The 22,167-nt window shown below is 46.6% G+C and overlaps 1 protein-coding gene across 5 annotated transcripts in view; it reads right to left on the reverse strand.

Annotated features, from left to right (window-relative positions):
• Positions 1–4,937, reverse strand: part of Znf185 (zinc finger protein 185 with LIM domain) — a 55,724-nt gene extending 50,787 nt beyond the window's left edge. For 4 of the 5 annotated variants that reach the window (XM_057760547.1, XM_057760549.1, XM_057760548.1 and 1 more), the window contains exon 1: positions 20–153. The gene's annotated coding sequence lies outside the window, so the exon portion shown is untranslated. Of the gene's footprint in view, positions 1–19; positions 154–4,881 lie in introns of those variants that run through there. The other variant, XM_057760545.1, reaches the window with a different exon arrangement.
• Between the last annotated feature and the right edge of the window lie 17,230 nt (positions 4,938–22,167).

Raw genomic sequence — 22,167 nt, forward strand, 5'->3', positions numbered from 1 at the left:
GGCAACTCGACAACCCTACCTGGTACAGGTGCCTGGCTTGTGGGATGGGCAGAGGGTCAGGCGAGTGTGGTGCGCGGGCTCCCTCGGGTGGGCAGCGCTTGACCCTACCGGGCCGCGTCGGCGGGCACGGGCCGCAGCGGGGAGCGCAGGGAACCAGGGAGGCACGGACTGGGCTCCGCCCGCCCTAGAACAAACAGGTTTTCTCCGGCTGCAGGGAGCCTCGCCCCTCGCCCCTCCCCTCGGCCGGCCCCCTTCCTCTGCCCTCTCCTGGGGTAGGTAGATGCGCCTGGCACATTCCGCACATTCTCCCGCCAGTGTCCTCGGTCCTCCCACCCCTTCCCTGCTCCGTCCCGCGGGGCTGCTGGAGAAATCAAGGCTGGGGCTCCACTCGCCTGGCTTGGAGCGAGCTCCAGAAAGTTTTGCCGCCATGGAAAACTTCCAGGCTAATTCCTCTGGGCACCCGGCCCCGGGGCTGGGAGGCCTTCACCGCGTGAAGGGCCCCACTGCCTAGTGGCGTCCCTGCCTGCGCCCGGTGAGATCTGGCCCAGGCTCTGGGCCAACGACTTCCACAGATGCTGGCGGATGAGTTCTGTCGAGAACTACTGTGCCTAGATCCATTTTACAGATGGAGATCCCAGACAGGGGCGGGGAAAGGACCGGAGTGGGGGGTGGCGACTGGTGGTTGAGATCATGCAGGAAGTCAGGGAGAAGAGAAAAAAGTGAGCAAGAAACTTCTGTCTGGCGCCTGGGAAAACTTGCACCCTGGAAAGTCATTCTTGGAGGGGGCAGGGCAGAACGCTGAAATCAGGATCACCTCTCAGACCAGGCCAGAAGACACACATTCAGTTTGATAAATGACATTCTTTCATGTTTGTTGGATACTTAATGTGTGCAAGACACAGGGTGGGAGGGTGTAGGAGTTGTTGAACTTAAAAGAACACCCCACAAAGGCTCCCAACCCTACCTGTGAGGTCAGGGAAGGCCTTCCAACAGAGGAGATAGTTAAGGTACCTCAAGCAATAGCCTATCAGGTTGATAGCCTAAGGGGGGAGAGAAGCCAATAGGTCCTACTTCTCAGGTCTTGCCAATTTTATAGCCACGGCCTTCAAATCTGCCCACTGGTGTCTCCTTGCAACTTACACTTCCTTCCCACCCAGCTATCACACGGAAGTCTGTTTAAGCAGCTTCATTGAGTGACTATGATCAGATGTTACCTGCTTAGAGCTCTTTCCTACAGTTTCCTGTTATACTTCGGATCAAAGTGGATGGATATCTTCAGAAGGCCTAAGGGGTTCCCTGTGGTCAACATGTATGCAAGAGCAGCCACTCCCCTGTACTCACCCTGCCTTCCCCATGTCTTCTGAGTACATCACAGGTCCTCACACTGCAGACTGTACTCACACTCTTGAAGTGCCCTTCCTCTAGCCCTCTGCTCATGAACTCAGTCATTCCTCAGACTTCATCCTCTGCAGCCTGCCACCTAGTCAAGTTGAGCACTTCCTTCTGTGCACTCACTCCCCCAGTTCCCTTTCTTCTCCATGGTGAGGTTGGTGCCCTGTCTGATTATCTCTGGGTCACAGAGATCAGCCCAGGGAATCTGGGGCATTTGTAGAAGGAAGAGGTGGGAGATTGCAAGTCTAAAAGAAGGGCTCTTCTCTTTATCAGACAGAAAAGAAGAACTCCACATGTTCTAGGGGAGCGGTTACTCTTTGTCTTCTGCTAACAGGTGATTTCTCCTTTCAATTCAGTTGGCCCCAGGCTAGTGACCAGCATCTAATGCTTCTTCCCCTTCTTCCACAGAGGCTACTGATGGTCTTGCGTTTGGCTTGGCATCCTAGCTCCCAAACGTACTAACTATATGACCCAGGGTAGATCACACACCCTTTTGAACCTAGCCTAAAAAGAGGCAGAATGTAAAATGAAGTGATACACCATGAGTAGGGACGAATAAGGGGGTGGCACTTGTCTCCCAAGGTCCACCAGAAAACAGAAAGCTCTGCCTGCCCCAGAACCTTGAATCAGGACTGACCATCTGAAAAGCATGAACGGGACTGGTATCCAAAAGCATAACTGGCCGCAGGCTCTTTTCCTGTCCGAAGTGACTCAGTCCCTGCCCAGGATAGATCCCTCATGACAGGTCTAGTCAAAGAGAGCAGCCTTCGACTCCTCCCTCTCAGCCTGGCTGCCAGGCCCTGCAGTGGATCTTGCCTGTAAACGGGTTTGACTCGAATAGTGGCTGCCCTGCCCTGCCCTGCCCACCTGTTCACTGCCTCGACAGACTCTTCCAATGATGCTTTCCACTCCCACCCTCTTCCAGGTCTACCTCCAGACACCTCAGCCAGGCACCATGTGGGGAGGAGGGATGCTATGTAGTCCATGCTGGCCTCAGCCTCCCAAGTGCTAGCATACAGATATGCACACGTAATATGGACTCGGATAAACAAAGTGCTGTCATATGACCAAGCCCCTTGGTTTGGGATGACATTTCTTCTCTGGGGACATCAGGTAATTTTTTTACCCATTCTCAGCTGTCAAGTTGTTGTCTTCATGAACCTTTCCTCGGACATCCCACAAGTTCTAGTCCAAGGTTTCTGTGGCCTTCCTTTCCACTACTGTGCCTTGCAGCCTCTGGCTCAGCTCTGAGACTAGCCAAAATGTCTCCTCCTTTCCGAGTTGCAGTTTTCCCCTCCACCCTTTCTTTATAGCTTCGGCATCCTTCGAGCTTGGGTCACAGTGCCCAAGGGGACTGGGCAGTAGTCCCCTCGCATGCCATCAACAAGGCATTACTCCGAAAGCACAGGTGCTGCTTCTAAGTGTAGAAGGCTCAATGAGCAGGCTGGACTGCCAGGAAAGGAAAGGGGTGGCAGGGAGTGGCCCTGTTCAGCGAGGGTCACAACTCAAGAGTAGACAGCCAAAATAGCTTCTCTGGAAGACTAGACTGAAGTCAACAGATGAGCCAGGGGACAGGTGGCTGTCTGAGAGAATGGGCTAGCAGGATCACTAAGCTCCCAGGGTGGCCCCTTCCCATCTGCAAGGCTGGAAGCAGAACCCAGGCAGGCCGATTTAGCCAAAGAGTTTCCAGGCTTGGAAGGGAACAAGTGGTACCCTGAAAGCTATCAGAACCCAGAGGAGGCCCGGGGAGGATTCCTATACCAGAATACACTGGCGACAAATGGCCTGAACCCTGCAGCTGTACGAATGGAGAAATGGAAGCAGGGAGCGGGACCTTAAGATTGAAGCCAGTCTGGTGCAGAGTTGAGTCTAGAGGCTCCAGATGGACTATGTGTTCAACTGGTAGAAGCTGGGGTGCTTGAGTTTGTGTACAGGGAGTGCCATGTTCCTGCTTGTACCCTAATCCCCTCTCCCCCCCTCCTTCCCAGGTCCCGCCCTGCTGCCTCATCCTGCTAAGCTCTTCGACCAGTTTATACTTGCTGGGTGACTCTGCTGACTCTCAACAGGGTGGGTCCCGTGGGGCTAGGGGTCCCTAAGCCAAGCAGAGCTACACCCAGAAAGAGATCTATGGAGCCCTGAACTTGTGACACTAGGGATCAGCTCACCTGCTAGGAGGTAGCCCAAACTCTTAGCATTTGGGGTGAGTTCCTCTCCTACAAAACATTGCCTTCAGGGACCTCCTACAACCCCAGCAGTTTGCACTTTCCATTATGAGGTTCTGCCTCTTCCCCAGCAAGGACAAACACTCTTTCTTGTCAAGAGCACCCACTACACTGCACTGCCACCTCCATCTCGCCCAGGAACAGGTAGCTCCCGGGGTGGTGGCAGAGGCAGAGAAGTCTCTTTCTGAAGACCAACTTCCATGCTCAGGAATTGATTGCTCCACAGGCTGCAACCCTGCTGGGAGTCTTTAACTTATCTTCCAGTAAGGGGACTGGGATGCCATGTGCTTCCTGAGATGGGCCACTGTCAAAGGACTTCCAGCGCTGTGCTGGAGCTGTGCTGTCTTGCAAGTACACTGTTTTGAATAAGCAGGACACACTCTACCAGCAGTCTCTGTCTGAATGATCTGATGCCCCAGAACAGACTCTGCCTTTTCTCTCTGGCTCTGAAGTTGCCCCAGGCCAGGCCTCCAGAGCACGAGTGCACAAGCTGAGCCAAGGCCTTGCTGGCAGATAATCCCCGCATGCCCTGAAGAATGGCTTTTTGCTGCTTTAAGAATCATCCACAGATCGGAAAAAGAATGTTCTAATTGGAAAACCTCCCCGCCATGGTTTTCCGGAGTTTTAGTACAGTTGGCCGGCAAGGAGGCTCCTGGGATGAGGAGGAAGGGAAGTCATGAGAAGACAGTGGGCTCCCTGCCCAGCGCCCCCTCATCTCCAGAACTAGCTCAGCCACTGCTGGCCAGCATGGGGCCATGCTGAGGGCCTGGGCTTGTTCCTGGAGTCCACCCCAATCCAACCCCCAGGAGGCCCCATTGCTGCCTCAGGAGTATTCCAGGCTCTTGGGACCCTCTCACAGGACTGATGGCTGTTGGGCACTGTGAACCAGTGTCTGGAAGAGGAAAAGTATGGAAGCGGTCACCTGCTCAGAAACAGGAAGGCATAGTGGATACTGCGGTCTGTGGGGCCCATGGCTCTAATAGGCCCTGTACTAGGAGGCCTGGCAGTCTGCATTTGAAATTCTGAACAGCCCCATCGGTTGCAGGAAGCAGAGAAAGAGGTACCTCGGCCCCTGGTCCTGCTAAGCCTCGCCTAGTAAGCCACTGGCTGATAGAGGAGCTTTCAAGTGTCAGAGCTATGGATTTGTTCTCTTGGGTGGACCTCTGCCCTTCCAACTGGAGAGCAGCACCTAGGATGAGTGCGGCACATCCCTGAAGCCCCACTGCACCGTCTTCATCCAGGAAGGGCAGGTTATTTGTAGGCTCACCTCTTGTAGGCTGTAGACGTACTCATCTTTCTGGGACACCTTCCTGGATTCTTAGCTGTCTTGACTTCACCAAGGGTGGCAGCCTTTGGGAGAATAGAAGGAAGAAGTGTAGGGAGTTGCTCCTTGTCCATGCAAGGAGGAGCTTTACTTCCCTGTCCCATCTTTCAACAGAGATGAGCATCTTTCTTCTTCTTGCCCAAGTTGCTGCTGGTCAGATTCCTGGCCCAATCATGAAAAGTCAGGCTCTGGGCAAAGGTCTGGCTGTCATCAAAAAGGATCAGACTGACCATGCTGGAGGATGCCCTTAGCCCCTGTCCATGGCATGTAGCTTTAGTAATCTGTATCTGTGGGCCATGAACTGAACACATGACTCTAGGCTGGCATTGTGCCTTCCATTCTTCTCTTCCTCTTGTCCCATTTCAGGCTTAGGGATCTGTGACTATAAAACCTGAAACCAGTATATATCTGTAGAGCTGTACTGGCTTACAGAGGCATCACTGGCCATTGGAGATTGGGGGGAGGTCCATGGGAACCCTGACCAGACAGGGATCCTGGGCTGGTAGGTCTGGCAGAGAGCTATTTCTAAACAGCTGCATCTGTCCTGCTCAGGGGCCCAATGAAGTTTAAATGAGTCACAGTGAAATACCGTTGGAAATTCTGTTCCTCTCTCATCCTGGCCCCATTTCAAATGCTCAGCCACCCCATGGGATTGATGGCTACTGTGCTGGAGAGCACAGACAGTAGTTGCATCCCTCATTACAGAAAGTTCCATTAGTAGTGCTGCTCTGGGTAGCCCACTTCCCCTTTGACAGATTTCTCTCTACTTCATTCCTCCACCTAGCAAAGACCTCCTGGAACCCTTTCCAGGAAAAGATCTCCCAAATTCATCTTTCTTGGAATGGGCCAGTCTGTTCCTGAATGAAAGCTCAGCTCCACGGTCCTCTGGAACAGCAGTGGGAGGATGACTGGAGGCAGCAGCAGTGGAGCAGGGCTAAAGTCAGTCACACCTGGGGACCAGGCATCCCCAACCTGCACCTCCCAAGTTTATGTACATTTGTATCTCCAAAGACTATCAAGTCCACTTTAGGTACATGCCATGGTGTCTGGACTTCTAGAATCTCTAATCCAGGCCTCCATTTTTACCAAAACCTCCTATTTTTCTAAGGGTTTGTTCAGTTGCTTCTGGGACAATACATCAAGCTTCGCAGAGCTCCCATCCTGATTTATATACTTGCTTTAGCCCTTCACAGACTTCCTCAACTGTTCTATGTATCTACCTACCTGTCTGTCTGTCTGTCTGTCTGTCTATATATCTATCAAGATAGGGTCTCACTATGTAGCCATGTGTGGCCTGCATCTTGCTATACAGACCAGGCTGGCCTTGAGCTCACAGTAATCTACCTGCTTCTGCTTCTAGACTGCTGGAATTTAAGATATTAGTCACTATACTGGGCCTTTTATTTTTTGAACCCGGAGCATGCTGGTTCACTAGACTAGCTGGCCAGTAACATCTTCCTGTCTCCACTATGACCCCAGTGTCAGGATTACAGGTGTATCAAGGCACCTGTTTTTTTAAATACCGAGGTCATAGGGATTGAACTCAGGTCCTTATGTTTATATGGCAGACAGTTTACTCACAGAACCACCTCTTTAGCCCTTTAACTATCTCCTTTTCTTTTGTATCACAAACAATGCCTGTCATTAGCTCAGTGGTATAATGCCCACTTAGCATGTACAAAGCCATGACCTCAATCCCTAGCACTTGAAAAGAACTGTCCATTTTATCTGGAACATTTCCCATCAACATTATTATGATTATTAATTTTAATCTCAGTGAACCTCACTCCCACCTCTATTTGCCGTTCCATTTCTATTCCTCTACTGGAAAAACTTAAAGGAGTCTTCTAGACTTACATTCTTTCACAATCTCATTCCCATCAGGATTTCAGCCTACCGCTTGCTTAAGATCAGTCTTGGCACTAATTCAATTGCCACACTCACAGCTCACAGGTAAAACTGACTGCTCCTTCTTTCTAGAAAAACTTGTCTTGGCTTCCCTGACACCCCACTTATCAGGAGATATGAAAGTTAGATGCTCAGGCTCCGGAACCAGATTTTCTAGGTACAAATCCTGGATATGCAAATTATCCAAGTTACTTGTCTGGGTTTCAGTTTCCTATCTGTGCATTTGAAGCAAGAGTACCATTACCTGCCTTTGTGGGATACTGTAAGAGTTAAGTACAGCCCATGCATTCTGCTAGACTATAGCTTGTTACTTGGCAATGCTCAACAAATGTTTGCTGCTGCCATTGAATTCACCACATGGATGTTTAAGAATCAACTAAATTAAAACATGTTCAAAAAATTTCTTGTCTTGCCATTCTAAGCCTTTGTTTTGTGCTAGACTTTTAGAACACACACATTTATTCATCCCAGATACAGAGTCTACAACAGATCAAAGTATGCATATTACCCAAGTTCAACTTGGTGAACCAATGGGCTTTGTTGGGGTTACTTACAGGAATATGAATGAGGGTTACTTACTGGAACAAAAGTGACTCAAAGACATCCAAGCACATGTGACAGTTCACAAAAGCTGGAAATCTGAAACATTCTGCGCAACCTGCAGCTCAACAGGTTGAAGACTGTCCTTTTCAAGTAACTTTCCAGACAACTCAGCTGGTTTCTCCTTTTTGGCAGCTGGGCTGGTCTCAGCCTTCTTCACAGCTTGGCTTGTCTGAGAGTGACTCTTGGCAGTCTTTATTGTTTACTCTTGGGAGAGAGAGTAAGTCTGTTCAGTTTTAGGAAGTTCCTGAAGCTCTTTTGAATGGTTTACCTTCTGTCTTAAGGAGCTTCCCTGGGAGGTGGAATGTTTTAGTCTCAGATTAAACTGCTCCAAATAAATCTAAACTCCCTGACTGAGGGGCTCCTCCACATCTAACCAAACAATCTGCAAGTCTTGACTGCAGCTCTGCCTTCCTGAGCACTTCCTACCCACACTCACTGCCATCTCCACGCCTACACTAGTGTCTGCATTCACCTCTTCTCTGCTCTTTTGGCTGCTGCTATTAACCCACTTTGTCACCCATTGCCAAGAAGCCAGAGTGGTTTATCCCTGTTCTTTCTATCCAAGCTGGCAACAGGGCACTATCTGAGACTCTGTAACTCCTGACCCAGGTCTGATGCCAGCTACAGCCCCATCCTCTTCAACTGCATGCACACTGAGTTCATACCGAATGTCTTCTTGTTCCCATCCAAAACTCATCCTGTCTTTAAGCTTTAGTGTTGACTGATGTCTCCCTTACCTGCCTTACCACCACTCTCAGTTTTCAAGGCAAGGTCACTACCTCTAGCAGGAAGGCTTTATGTTTGTTTTTCAAGATAGGGTTTCTCTGTGTAACAGCCCTTGCTGTCCTGGAACTGATCTGTAGATCAGGCTGGCCTTAAACTCTCAGAAATCTGCCTGCCTCTGCCTCCGGAGTGCTGGGATTAAAGGAATGTGTTACCACTGCCTGGCAGGAAATTGTTTTTAATCACTAAGATCAAGGGCAAGGTCTCTTCCATCGTCTTTGCCACAGTACTTACTACCTGGCATGGTCACGGTCTCCTGACCATCTCCTTCATTACTCCTGAATAGAGAGCATATCCTTCACACCTGACCTTTTACTGCATGAGCCCTTGATACCATGCCTGGGTAAGCACACAGGAAACATCCAACGGATACTTGAAGGAAGGAAGAAATACAAAGTTCATTCAAATGCAGTGTGTGACCAAGGTAGCACTTCAAATAAGTGCATTAAAAGGATATCATCCAAGAAATTACATTGGAACAACAAGTTAGGTTTTGTACTTTACACTCCACATGAAAATAAACTCCAGATGGCTCAGAAATTTAATGTAAAAATGAAACCATAAGACCACTAGAAGGAATCTTGGGGTGGGAATAGGCTTTCTAAGTATGTGATGAAAACCAGAAACCATAAAAGAAAAGATGAAGAAATGAAAAAGTTCTGTGTAGCAAAACCCACCACAATTGTAATTACAGAAATAACAAATGGGCAAGACTTGTTTGCTGTGCCCTCACCTTAAAATTAACCCAACAGGAAAATAGGCCAGTAAAGAAATAGAACAGACAATCCAAACCAGAGAACTCATCAACTGCCAATTAACACACAACAGAAGACAAAAGAAACTGGCTGTTTCTATCTCTGCCTCAGGTATGAAGAACTGAAAAGAAACCTGTAAAACATGGGTTATTTGGGGTGAGGGAAAGTGGGTACACTCATGTTCCAGTAGGTCCTAGGAATGGGAATATAGATCAGTGCTGTCTTCTTCCTTCAACATGATTCAGGTAACAAAATGGTAACTCCCTTCCACCCAAGAGGACTAACATATAATATACAGATTGCTTTTACTGTGTGATGTAATATATGCACTTTTATATGTTATATAAAACATGATGCATATAAATATCTCTCCATGCCATCAGCATTAACTAGGCACTCTATCCTCTGTTCTGGTGCTTGGGCATGACATGTCCTTACTCAGATGAAAGGCCAACTTATATGCTGTAGATCCCATCTCCTGCTCCGTGCATACACTTCTCCTTTCCTCCTGGGATAGCAATTAGCCCCTCTTTTTTAAAAAAAGATTTTATTTATTTATTATATATACAGTGTATACAGTGTTATGCCTGCATGTCAGAAGAGGGCACCAGATCTCATTACAGAAGGTTGTGAGCTACAATGTGGTTGCTGGGAATTGAACTCAGGACCTCTGAAAGAGCAGTTAGTGTTCTTAACCTCTGAGCCCTCTCTCCAGCCTTCCATTAGCCCCTCTTAACCAAGTCATTCTTCATTCTGATCAGCATTCTGTAATTCTCCTCACCACAGGAAGCCAGCTTTTTCCTTCAGAGGGTCATCTACATTTCTTGCTCTGGCTCTTCTTGTTTCCTTCTTTTCCTCATTTGTATCACTATTGGCTCTTGTTAAGGTCTGAAGTCTGCTGTGTTGCTAAATCCAATGGCTATTTTTAAAGTTCATATTTTACTGGACACCAATGTCATTTGAGGCCAGTTGCTCCAATTTCTTGTAGTCCCTTATTGCACTAAACTCTGTTGTGTCTAACATTTCTTTCCAAGCTCTCTCAGGTTTTATGTGGACGTAGTTGTCTCATGTTGGTGTCATTTTGTAGGTGGAGGCCGCTCATTTGTTTACCGGCAGCCCAGCTATGAAATAATCACAGAGAAACTATATTAACTGCAACACCGCTTGGCCAATAGCATAGGCTTCTTATGAACTAACTCTTACATCTTAAATTAACCAATTTCTATTTCTTTGTATTTTACCATGAGGCTCGTGGTTTACTGGCAAGGTTCCCGGGTGGGCACCTTTCTCCTTCAGCAGCATCTCCTTGACTCTGCCTTCTTTTCTCCTCTACCTCTGCTTGCTATTCCTGCCTTGCTCTATTCTGCGCTGCCATAGGCCAAAGCAGCTTCTTTATTAACCAATGATAATAAAACATATTCACGGCATACAGAGGGAAATCCCACATCAGGCAAGTGGAGCTATAGGAGTTCAAAGACAGACTAGTATACATAGCATTAGGATACATAGTGAGACACTGTCTTAAAAAAAGAAAGGGAGGAAGGGAGAAAGAAAGGATACATGACAACATGGTGTGATTTTATTTCTATAACACAGTACAAAGGCATTGAAAACACCTTGGAGAATGTTATTATAATCTATAAGCTAGAATTCTAGTCACATTTTGTTTCTGCTTGTTGTTTTTATATGTTCTATTTTGTATTTCCTATAATGTTTCACTTTTTAAAAGATTCACTTATTTTTATTTTATATCTATGGGATTTTTGCCCGTATATATGCCTGTGCACCACGTGTATGAAATACCCATGGAGGTGAGAAGGGCACCAGATCCCCTGGAAATGGAGTTATGTGGGCTGTCATGAGGGTGCTGGGAACTGAATCTGGGTCCTCTGGAAGAACAGTCAGTTCTCTTAACCACTGAATCTCTCCAGGCCCTTCCATTTTTTAAAAACCATGCCTGTAATCTCAGTACTTGGGAGGTAAAGACAGATAATCAGGAGCTTAAGGTCATCCTCATTTAAAAAGTGGAGTTCAAGATCAGGCTGGCCTGGGTTACATGAAACCCTGTCTCCAAAACATAAAACAAAATAAAAGCAAACAACAACAAAAATACCCTCTGCTCCCTATGCATCATTAGCCATAGAAGCCCCGGAGTTTCCCCAAATTATACAGAATACAGTCATTGCTCTTGGTTGCCATTAGGGGTATATAGTAAGAACGTATTGTTGCAGGACATATAGAAATCAAGTTGACACTGATTGAAAGCTTCTTTTCTACTGGCTAGCTTTCATAGTGCCTGGAGGTCCTGTGCAGTCCCCGGGGAAAAACACTCATCAGTGGTCTTATCTAGCTGTGGACCTTGCAGGCTGATCTGCCAGGCAATATATGACCATTAGTATAATGGTGGCATGACTTTTTGTAGGGCAATCACTTTCTGCTGAGGCCTGATATATAGTAGGGAATACATGTAGAACTGATCAAAAGACCGTAACTGGGGAAGTCACATGCCTCAGGGAACAATGTACTATTGATGCTTTGCTACTTGGACAGGGAGCCAAATTACATTCTAAGTAGTCTTGATTACACCCACAGACTCTCCACCTTGGGCAGAGAAGCATCTTTTTGTAGTGGGTGGTGGTTAATGCCAAGACTCCTAACTTATCAAAGTGCTGAGAATAAGTGATTGTTGAGTGCTCTGCCCTTAACAGGACATCTACACCACCCCTTCCAAGGTCCAGGGAATATTTTGGAAGGGGCAGAGAGACTATGAGAGCCTGAGAATCGAGTGGAGTGCTGTGGAAGGGTTGCTTCTGAATGTTTAGCACTTGCTGTACAAGCACGAGGACCTGGGTTTGAATCCCTAGAACCTTCATAAAAAGCAGGGCATGTCAGTCCCTTCTGGGCCTGAATGGGCAGAGGACACAGATGCTCCCCCATGACTTCTTGGTCTGGGACAAAGGGGCACAATCAACTAGGAACCCATCTGGAGCCAGAGGCACCATCATAATGTCATCTGAGATTTCTATGCTCAGGCAAAAGAGAGAAAAGGCAACAGCTCCATGCCATGCCTGTGCTGGGGCAGACAGGACTCAACCAAGTACCAAATGTGACCCAACCAAGAGCCCTGGTGCTGGGCTATTGGGTACCACTGTGTGAGAGAATACGGGGTGGGGAGATGGAAGAGAGGGTGAGAGGGAATGATTTGAGGAGAGAGGCAGATCTGGACAGGAAACGGTAGTGGGGAACAGGCTGACATGAATGGCCTACTGCCCATTGGAGTCCAGGTTGATGTGCTGGGCCTGGGCTAAGACCAAGGGCCAAGTCTTGGTCTGGAGCCCTAGAGCAGCTGAGGGGGCATGTGCTGGTATTTATGGCTCCTGTTACTGCTGGGGGCCATGCCAATCTGAGTGGCCTGTGCAACTCACCTGGAGCCATGGTGACATCCTGGCCTGGGCTGCTGCCAAAGACCAGGTCTAGGTCTGTGGTCCTGCCTCAGCTGGGGTCATAGTTAGAAGACAGCATTTCAAAGCATACCTCTCCATTCTCAGGCCCTTATATTCTTTATGTCCCCATTTCCTGCATCCCTACAGACCCCCACATGAATAGCACACACACACAATACATCCCACTCATACCCCCATACACATACAATGACCACGAAGAAGATACAGCAACTGTAGTTGCTTGTTCAAGACCTACACAAGATTGGGTCCCTCAATATTCCACCATGGATCAGGAAGGGGCTCATGAGGCCCTCACCCGTCCCTAGCGATCTGTTCTCAGTTAATGGTTGCTGGGGGAAGGGAATCGTTTTCATCCGTGGTGTAGCCATGGGTAGGTTGCCCTTTTTCTAGTAAATAACTAAGCTCATGCAAATTTAGGTCCAGGCTGGTCCTGGACCTTGACATACAGATTATACAATGCAACTGATCCTAATTAGACTCAGTGATTTCAAAAAGAAGACATGAAAGTTAGAGGGACTAGCTGGGAAGATGACATCCGCAGGAGTGGGAGGGGATAAGAGAGGGAAATGTGATGAATATGATCCTAATACATTGCGTGTGTGCATATGTGCACAACTGTCCAAAATGATGCTAAATTTATCTTTTTTTAAAAAAAATTCAAAAATAATTTCACTTTATCTCATATCTCCATGTACAAAGTATCTAGAAGGTTTCACAAAAAAATGATCATAGTGGCTGCCTCTAGGAAGTGGGTTTGTGTGGGTAGGTTAAGAGGGCACTTTAAATTTTCTGTTCCTTTCTGTGTTTTTTTTTTTATATTTTTATGACAGTACATTACTTTCATAATAAACTCAACCAATAAAAACAAGAAAGAAAGCTGTTCTTAGCATGCAGGCTATCTTTAGTAGTCTCAGAAACTTTAGGTCCAGCTTGAGGAGTCACTCTGATGCCCTCAAGACTTTACAGAGTCAACTAAAGCCCTGCCAGGCCACTCTTTTGGGGGGAACTTGTGAGATCCAGAGCCAGTGGCAGTTTTTGCTCCTGGGTAATACCTTAAGCCAGAAACTATGTGTTACCCCCATAAAATAACTGGTTATAGGTTTTTCCCTCTTTGCTGGGAGGAGAGGTTATCACCCAGAAACCCAGAAAGGAAACATTAACACAACCATGGAGCCAACAGGTTGTCAAAGGCCAGAAAGCTCCAATAGCAAACTAGCCTGTCTTTTGTTTTCTTTTCCTTATTATTTTTGAGACAGGGTCTCTTGTGGCACAGGCTGGCCTCCAACTCACTTTGCTATTTAGCCAAGGATGACCTCGAACTTCTGATTTTACTGCCTCCACTTCTAGTGCTGGGATTACAGGTGTGCACTGTTACGTCTGGGCATTAGAGCCAGGGTTTTGTGCATACCAGAAGCCTTTTGCTACTTGAGCTGCAGCCCAGCCCCATCAGACTGTCTTTCTAACCAAGCACTGTCAGCCTATAAAGGTGACAGGAAGGTATAGTCTGCAAAACAAGAAAATGATCGTGTACATGAATCTCCTTAGTCTATACTTGAAGACAGAATTTGGAGTCCCTCCAAGTTGAGCACCCTCTTTTCCCTCCGCAGCGCATGAGCTCTCCAAGGCAGAAGCCATTCCTTTCGGAGTAGTAAGTAAATGTTGGGGACATTTCCACAACAAACAGCACACAAAACACAGAAGTGACAGTTTGTGAATGCCCATGTTTCTAAACTCAAGGTAGCAGGTGACGCGTGGCTGTCTCCCAGCACTCCCGGTATTTGAGTCTAGGCAGTGGCCCACAGAGCTCAGGACATGTTTCCTGACTAAATTATTGAGGTGGCAAAAGCTGTGGCCAAGGCAGCCTTCTTGGACAAGTGGATTTGTCACAAGTGGGTGACATCTGAAGAGACAATCTCTATATTGTAGTCTCTGGCATTCAATATGTATATATATATATATATATATATATATATATATATATATATATACACACACACACACACACACACACACACACACACATACACACACACACATATAAACATACCCCAAATAAAACAGCAACCCAGAATCATACTTTACAGATCATTCCCTCATGATAGCACACAAAACACCTTTAGCTTTCCTTGCACGACTGTGTTTTCCTAGTTTTTTTCTTTGTCATTTTAAGACAGGGTCTCACTATGTCCCCTTTGGCTGTCCTGGAACTCAATGTGTAGATCAAGTTAGTCTTGAACTCACAGAGGTTCACTTGCCTCTGCCTCTTGAGTGCTGGGATTAAAGCTGTGTAGTACTATGCTAGATCATGCTTTACCACTTCTGATGTTTGTTCAAAAGCTTGAGCCTGGTGAGTTTTTTGCTTTGTTGTTTTTTAAGATTTATCTTATGTGTCTATGTGCATATGTCATAGTGTATGTTCTCTCTCTCTCTCTCTCTCTCTCTCTCTCTCTCTCTCTCTGTGTGTGTGTGTGTGTGTGTGTGTGTGTAAGCATCCTTGCATTCATGTGCCCTTTGAGTTCCAAAGAGCTCCTCTGGAGCTGGTCCCCTGGAGCTGGAGTTAGGCAGTTTGGAGATGCCCGAATGTGGACCCTCTGGAAGAGCAGCAAGCATTCTTAACTGCTTAGTCATCTCTGCAGTCTCACTTCTGTTTTCTTTCTTTCGGAACAAAGTCCCATTCTGTAGCCCAGGTTGGCTTGGAATTTGTAGTTATGCTCCTGTTTCAGGCTTCCCAGTGATAGGATTACAGATTTGAGCTACCATATCCAGAAATAACTGGTTAAAACACCACATTAATTTATGTTTTGAAGTGCTATTTCAAAAGTCATACAAGCTGAGCAAGGTGGCTCACTCCTGTAATTCCAATACTTGGGAGTGGGGACTGAAGCAAGATGATTGCTGTGAATTTGAGAGCAGCTCTCTCTAACCTACCCATGAAACACAAGCATCCTGATTTCCTGCCTTGACTCAGGCCCAGATCCAGGGGTCTCAAATGCCCTTGAACATGGAGGCAGGAACAAGAACCTAGAAGGAGTTCCTGTAAGTGGGGGAAGGGCCGAGGAAGCCAGTGGAGGAAGTATGTTATAGAAAAATAGGAATGATCTGGTATGGCAGTGTATTCAACTGCTGGACTCATGTCAGAGTTTTTTGGTAAATAGGTATTCCTCCATTATGTACTATTTCCTCCCAGGAAAGAAAATGGTAGCTGGGCAGTGGTGGTGTATGCCTTTGATCCCAGCACTTGGGAGGTAGAGGCAGGTGGATCTTTGTGAGTTTGAGGCCAACCTGGTCTACAAGAGCTAGTTCCAGGACAGACTCCAAAGCTACAGAGAAACCCTGTCTCGAAAAACCAAAAACCAAAAACCAAAAAAAAAAAAAAAAAAAAAGAAAAAGAAAAAGAAAATGGTAGAGGAGAGAGGAAAATGTCAGTATATACTTCAAAATAATATAAAGACAAAAGAATCCCAAATGCCATAGAGTTGCTTAAATGGGGCCCCATATGGTTCAAAGAGGGGAAGAGAACACGAAAATGGCGTAGGTAGGCCCCTCCCTCCCTATAAAGTCTAGATTCCACATAAAGGGCAGTAAATGTAGAGTCACATTCATCAATCTTCTATTAGCTCACCCTGTGGTCACTTTGATGTAGGTTTCCTGCAGCAGCAGAAATAATTCCTGTGTGGCTGGTACACACTTTCATCTGCCCTTTCCCTGATCCCACTCCCAGCTTTGAGCAGGGAGGCTTGGAGGTTCAACAGTGAGCTAAAATCCACACAGAAGGACTGGTGTTTGGTGTGCATCACATGGATGAGTATGCTTAACTCAAAAGGCATTGAGCCCAGTGAGAGGACAGCCTGCTTGCACCAGCTGCTCCCATCAATCACCTTTACTTAGGAGTCAGAACTTCCACTTGACACATCTTAGGGAAACTGTGTGATCTTCAGGACTGGCTGGCTGAGTGGCTTGTATGACAACCCAGAGTTGACACCCTGCAATGACATGAGCTGGGGCTCAGAGAGGCCTAATTATGTATGGTTAAAGGCAGCTTGTCTTGGCCCCTTGAGGCTTCGGGTTGACATGGTGTCATGTAGGTAGCATAAGAAAGAGTATGTCAAGATGATCAGAGAAGGACAGAGAGGAACCACAGTTCCATGATAGGCAATTCCCACAAGGAAAGAGTTGGAGAAAAGGTCTCAGATGTCACCTTGATTGAGATTTACCTGGATGCCAAGAATAGACTGTAAATATAAGTTTCTGTCTCACTTAGTCCTACAGCCGTTCAGTCCCAAAGAAACACACAGAGACTTATATTAATTATAAACTGTTTGACCTACTAGCTCAGGCTTATCATGAACTAGCTCTTATGACTTATTAGCCCGTAATTCTCACTTTTGTTTAGCCATGTGGCTTGGTACCTTTTCTCAGCAAAGCATTCTCTCTTGCTTCCTCCACATCTGACTAGTGACTGGGTCTCTGCCTTTCCTCTTCTCGGAATTCTTAGTTTGATTGCCCTGCCTATATTTCCTGCCTGGCTACTGGCCAATCAGCATTTTATTAAACCAACACAAGTGACAAATCTTTACAAGAGCATTCTCCCACAGCAGACCTCCTCTTCCAGGAGGTTGCTCTGCCTAGAGAACAGTGAGCACAAGCCCACAATTGACATCTAATCTGATCTGAATTTCTGTAACCACAAGAGACCAGAGACTTCTGAATCCTGCTTGACATGACATTGTGGGGTCAACAAGGCCACCTCTACAAAGCTGGATCAAGGCAAGTGATTCCAGGGTGCAGAGTTAGTTGATATTCACTTAACACTTTTTATGTCAGGGATAATTTCTTTCCAACCTCAAACCACTGTATGGTGTACACAGATAATTATTTACATTTTACACAAGGTGTTGTGATCCTACAGTTGGCGAGTAGTGGTGCTCCTAATATAAAAAATGAAGCTAATCTTTACTGCAGCCTTAACTATGTGTTAGGAATGGTACTAAGCAGCCCTGTTAGGTGTCTGTCCTGAGAAATCTATCTTTGAGACTTTGGTCCCTTCTTTTTGCTGCTCCATAAGGAGGCTTCTTTTCCTTTGATAAAAATTAAATTATTGGCAGGGTACAGTGGCTCTGTAGTCTCAGCACTTGGAAGGCTGAGGCAGAATTGATCTGAGTGTGAAACCACCCCGCGGGGTGCACAGTGAGTTTGAGGCCACCCAGAGTTACACACTAAGAGCCTGTCTCAAAAATGAACTTAAGAAACAGATGCAAGTGTCTCTATGCTAAAGTAAAAATGTGTGCAAAATGCCACACTTGACAGAAAGCACATGATTGGCTTTTTAGTATGCTATTTCTAGAAAGATCAGGAGGTAACTTGTACATGGAAGCTCTACCCTAAATGTTTGGCTACTTGTAATGGGGGTGAAGGCCTCATCAGACGATGATGTGGGATTCCCCTCTATATGATATGAATATATATTTTTATTATTGGTAAATAAAGAAGCTTCTTTGGCCTATGGCAGGGCAGAATATAGGCAGGCTAGAAGAGATATATAGAGAGAATAGGCAGAGTCAAGGAGATACCTTGTAACTTCCAAAGGAGAAAGATGCCAGAACCTTACCAGTAGGCCACTGCATCATGGTAATACACAGATTAATAGAAATGGCTTAATTTGAGATATAAGAGCTAGCTAGGAATATGACTAAGCCATTAGCCAAGAAGTGTTGTAATTAATATAGTTTCTGTGTGATTATTCAGGTCTGGGCAGTCAGGAAAGGAATGCACAATCTCCAGTTACAAGACTCTAGCAGGGCACAGTCCTTAACTGGCTTTCTTTCTGGGGTCTATGACCTTAGGTACCTGTTGCTGTGTCCCTTACTGAGAGTCCAGGCAGACAGACCCGATGTAGGACATGTGCCTGTGTTTCCTGCTAACTGCTTCCACTGGGGCAGGCAGCACCCTGAACAGTTGGGGTATGGTCGACAGGAGGATACTGAGGCTCAGAGTACTGAGGGCATATAGCTATATAGCTTTGAAGTGGCCAAGCCCAGACAGCAATCCAAGGCATTTGGAGCCCTTGAGAAAAGTGATTGTGCTGGGTTAAATAACTTGCCCCAAGGACACAATTCACTTTTGTAGCAACTGCTCCTGTACCCAGATTAATGTTTGACTGAATAACTGGGCTCTCAACCACTTTGACTCATTCTGACCCACCTAGCCCAAATGTGCAGGTGTTTTCCTCAGTCTAACAACTGATTCTCTGACTCTCCAGATACCAACCGCATGTTCTGTAATGAGATTACCTCTGACATGAGTTACCTAGAGATAGCCCACCTAACACGTCAAATGCCGGTTCATGTCCTAGGTTGCCGCCTGCCCTTCCAGACAACTGGCTACAAAATTCAGAGCTCTTATCATCCCCTTCTGAAGTTTAACAGTTTACTTGAGTGACTCACAGAATTCTGGGAATCACTTTACTTGCTATCACTGTTTATTATAAAGAATGTAACTCAGGAACAGCCCAAAGAAAGAGCTGCACAGGAGGAAAAGTTGATGAGTTTCCATGCACTCTTGGGCAAACTAAGGTTGGTTTTGATGCTGAGTGCTCCCCAGAGGCCCATGTGTTAAAGGCTTGCCCCCTGGGGTGGTACTGCTGGGAGGGAATGACAGTCTGGGTTTTTACGAAAGGTTCTCTGTTATAGTGGGGAGGACCCCTGGCAAGGATGATTTATCAGCCTCTTTCCCTTTTTCTTTTGTATACTAGTGACAAAATGAATGGTTTTGCTTTTCTTTATCACACACTCCCATCATGATGGCTGCTTCACCATAGACCCAAAGCAATAGAGTCAAACATTCATGGTCTGAAATCCCTGAAAACACAATGAAAAAGCAAAGCGTTTCCATGTCTGGGTGCTTTTCCATGGCCACGTTTGTGTGCACTCATCAAGATGAAAACTCATGCATGGCTGAGCTCTCCTTTCCTGTGCTGTGCTTTAATACAGAGTGGAAAACAAGAGAGTACACGGTTTTGAGGTTTGAGTTGTAAAAGTTTTTCTTTCCCTTCATAATATGGAGGACTGGAAGAGAATCCAGCAAGGATGGACTTCCTTTTTTTTTTTTGCTTACGAACAAAGACAGTCTTTGCATCACCAATGATGTTCAGGTCTATCTGTTGGGACACACAAGTGAAGCTTCAGTAGTTGGGGCCAAGAGTGAATCTGCCTGGTACAAAGTGATTCAGGTTGATGCATGGGGCATAAAGGGGAAATGGCCTGGAGTCTGGACATCCTGGGATTGGGCTGTTGCTGCCATCAGGTTAATTAGTGGCAGAGTTAAAGGCAGTACTCTAACCCCAGTTTTCTGTCCATGGCATGCCCACTGTCTGATCGCCAAGGATTATGGCACAGTGGGGAGAGCCCTAGCCCTGGCACACTCCTCAACAGGACCTGTGGGCTTTAATCTAAGTATCCCCTAATTGTGGATTATGGCCCAGACTGCCTCTGGCTTCCAGCAGAGTCCTGCCTCCAGGCTTTGCAAGCAGCTACTTACCCACTTCAAGTAATTCTTGCCTGCTGGGATTCTGAACAGAAACACCTTCTTCTCCTTTTGGTTCTATTAGGCAGGAGCCACACAGGTCCTTGGGGTCTCAGTGCTTGGGCTCACCGTACAGAATAAATTAAAGGACATGTGTTTTTGTAGATGTTTAAACCACTAGTAAAAGCATTTTGATGATGTATGGACAAGTTTAGTACATGTGGTTAACATCCCTGCACTCCCTCCCTATCATCCTCAGTCCTAGAAACCACTTGTGTGCCCATAGCTGGCCATTTTTAAGTCTGGGGAACTGAGCTGAGTGGAGGGCCCTCCCCAGCCATGTTTTGTGGGACAGCTGGGAAGGGCTCAACATGTTACCACAAGACAAGGCTCAGAGCCTAGCAGTCACCAGACTGTGCTTGTGGCTAGATCTGGGCACAGAATGAAGATGATGTCAGTAGAGCTTCACATTATTTCACCCAATTAACTGAGAGTTAATTAGTATTTCCAGGGTGCTGTTTCTTCACTGCCGGAGTGGCATCGAGAGGATCACTCACTTAGAAGACATGTTAACACTTAGACCCCTAAAGACATGTGGGAAAGCTTAGTTTGCCAGGGCTGCTGGAACAAAAAAACCATAGAACTGGGGGCTTAAAAGAAGAGAAGTAGATTCTTTTTCAGTTCTGAAGGCCAGAAGTCTCAAATCAAAGTGTTGGGAGCGCTATCCTCCTTAGTGAACCTCTAAGGATTGTCCTTCTTTGTGTCTTCCAGCCTAAGTAGCCCTAGGTGTTCCGTGGCTTGTGACTACATGACTCCCATCAGTTTCTTTCTCCAAATGGCCATCTTCAGTCCTGTATGTGTCTCTAGTCTCTTCTTCTGAGGATACCATCATATTTGAATTCAGGCTCCTATAATCTTGATTTTATCTACAAAGACTCGTTACTAAAAAGGTCACAATGCAGGGGTTTGGACTTGGACAGGGAACTGAGGTCATGAAATCAGCTTGACAGTGTCTATCTGTCTATTTTCCTGACTCACCTCCTTCCTTCATTTGAACATCCTCCGGTGACATTTGGCATCTTGGGCCCTACTGCTATCACTGGTACTGGGGCTACCCTTTGCAGCCTTGCCCTTGGGGGTCACATCTATGTTGGAAGCCCCTTCAGTTAAAATATGCAGATGGCTGCCAGCTGAAATCCTTTCTAGCTCAGACTCTCAGCTTCCTTTCCCTACATGCTAATCACAATCCCAAATAAGGTACAAAGGGGTATTCCCAAGTCTCTTGAGTCCCATCCTTGCTGGAGGAAGATCCAGACCCAGTAGCAGATGTTCCAGCTCAGAGCCTGAAGCAGTGCTGAACAAACACTTGCACCCTGGGCCCCAGGATTCTCAGAGAGGAGGATCCACCCACATTTCTCAACACCATCTTCTTGGTGACCTCTACACAGGTTTCCACTAACCAGCTCGTGCCAAATGAACCCAGGGAATGATCTGAATAGTTCTGGTAGACAGGGCTGAACATATCTAACAGTTTCCTCAAGGTCCCAGGCCCTAGAGGAAGCCAAGCAGAGGCCCTTGTGGGGCAAAAAGAAGGTAGGCAGTCCTTAGCACTTTCCTCTCTGAGCCAACTTGCCTGGCTGCCCCACCCCAGATTTGGAGCAACTGAACCTGTTAGGACTTGCCTGCACTTTGACCTCTCTTCCAGGTAGAACTTAGCTTCAAAACTGAGCTCCAGCCGGGCGGTGGTGGCGCACGCCTTTAATCCCAGCACTCGGGAGGCAGAGGCAGGTGAATCTCTGTGAGTTCGAGACCAGCCTGGTCTACAAGAGCTAGTTCCAGGACAGGCTCCAAAACCACAGAGAAACCCTGTCTCGAAAAACAAAAACAAACAAAAAAAAATAATAAAATAAAACTGAGCTCCAGTGTATTTCATGCCTCAGCAGGTGGCTTGGTACCCTCTTCTGCTGCTGCTTCTCCATGGTTTTGGGGCTTTAGACTCAAGGCTGCCTGGCCCCACCCACTTGAGCTACCTTTGGAGAATCAAATGCTTGCCTGGTTTTGTTATGCAATGTTCGGAGGACCAGAATACTTCTGCCTTGCAGTCCCACCAGCCAGAGGAGCCCTTTCTAGGTCCCAGTCGTTATGGTACCTTGAATAATATTCCCCCCAATGATGTCCATCTTCTAAGCCTCACA

This window comes from Chionomys nivalis, chromosome X, assembly GCF_950005125.1.
Source record: "Chionomys nivalis chromosome X, mChiNiv1.1, whole genome shotgun sequence".
NCBI lineage: Eukaryota > Metazoa > Chordata > Mammalia > Rodentia > Cricetidae > Chionomys > Chionomys nivalis.